Consider the following 1779-nt stretch of genomic DNA (forward strand, 5'->3'; position numbering starts at 1 on the left):
CACCCTGCCTAAATTGTAAAGTTAGTATTTCAAAATAGTGTCTTGGGCAACTCATTGTTTTAATGGGTCAAACAGTATCTCTATTTGAGCATTTTGGTTTCTCCCTTTCCCTCTCCAAATTAGAGAAATGTATATAAAAGATGCAGGTGCATCAACACCAAATACAGTGAAAACAGGGGTTATACCGTGTGGGACGACCAAATTAAAAAAAAATCTCATCGTACATTATAAGTGCATTAGAAACAACAGCAAGAAAGGAAAAACACACACTTGTGTCCCTAGCTTGGGTTCATTTAGTTTAACATCACCTTATCTAGTCATATGCACATAGCTTTTGACCTTTTCTGCTTTTCCCAGACATATATAACTTATTGCAAATAAGGGATACCATGGGACATATGTTTCTTTGGACTTGGCCTATTTCAGTTAATATAAATTTTTCCAAGTCTTTCCATTTTCTAACAAATTGGGCAATGTCATTCTTTCTGATGGATGATAGAATTCCATCACACACACACACACACACACACACACACACACACACACACAATGTTTTCTTGATCCATTAATCTATTGTGGGGCATAGGGGTTGGTTCCATATCTAAGCTATGATAAATAATGTTGCAATAAACATAGTTGTGCTGGTAGTTTTAGAATGGCCTTGTTAGTGATCATTTGGGTGAATGCACAAAAGTGGGATTGCTGGGTCATAGAGGAGCTCTATGTGTAACCCTTTGAGGAACATCCATACTGCTTTCCAAGTGAGTGAACAAGTTTACACTCCCACCAAGAATATAGTAGGGTTCCCTTCTGGTCACATGCCCTCCAGCATCTGTTGTTGTGGAACGCTTCATGAATTTGGGTGTCATCCTTGCGCAGGGGCCATGCTAATCTTCTCTGTATTGTTCCAATTTTAGTGTATGTGCTGCCGAATTGAGCACAGAATATTTTTTATATATAAAGTGGAATTGATTTTTTTAAACTAGATAATTCAACAAAAAGCAAGTTCAAAAGAATTGTGAAATTTTAGAACCAGATATTTGTTACATAAGCACACATTTAAGAATAAAGTCAAGATTGATATGACAAAAACAAAATGAGTCCAGATGTTTGTTGTTCAAGAGATGTGTAGGAGGAGGAATTCAATTATTCTATACAGGGCACCTCTCATAATGAACACTGCAGCAAGTGTTAAGGTGTGTTAAAAGTTTTAATGTTTTAAATATGTTTAATTTTGGTAACCTGCTTATATATGCCAAAATTAAGACTGTCAGGTCATAAAACTTTTCCATAAAGTATTTAAGATTTATGGTAGCTGAGATATATTACTAAGTATGTACATTTCAGTGTTTATAGAAAATTTATTAATGAGAAGTTGCAAAGTCTTTGTGTAAAGAAACAGAGCAAAGAGATAAGACTTTAACTACACAATTTCTGTTGAAACTTTAGGGCTTCTTTTCTTTATATGTTAGCAAGGAACAAATGATTATATAAGCCATGTATCAGTGATGAGTGAGACATAAAAAGTTATCTTACAGTGTAAATTTAAAGGGTACTCATAGCTTATAAAATTCGTGTTGAACATCATAATCTTAGCCAGTTTTAAATGTACAGGAATATGAGCAAATTGTAAAATCTAATATGTAGTATACACCAAATATTGGAAATACTGGTATTTGGCTTTTATTTTATTAATCATTAATATTTAATTATTGGTTTTCTTTATTTTTTGCATTGTTTTCTTTTTTGCAATATAATACAACTTTTTTAAGTCATCAT

General features: G+C 33.2%; 1 non-coding gene across 1 annotated transcript; it reads right to left on the minus strand.

Moving 5' to 3' along the window:
• Nucleotides 1-834: 834 nt before the first annotated feature.
• Nucleotides 835-941, minus strand: LOC122095433. The gene has a single exon (XR_006145132.1). It is a non-coding gene; the product is annotated as a U6 spliceosomal RNA (small nuclear RNA).
• Between the last annotated feature and the right edge of the window lie 838 nt (nucleotides 942-1779).

Source organism: Dipodomys spectabilis, unplaced genomic scaffold (genome assembly GCF_019054845.1).
Source record: "Dipodomys spectabilis isolate Male_0828 unplaced genomic scaffold, ASM1905484v1 ptg000351l, whole genome shotgun sequence".
In the NCBI taxonomy this organism is placed as follows: Eukaryota; Metazoa; Chordata; class Mammalia; order Rodentia; family Heteromyidae; genus Dipodomys; species Dipodomys spectabilis.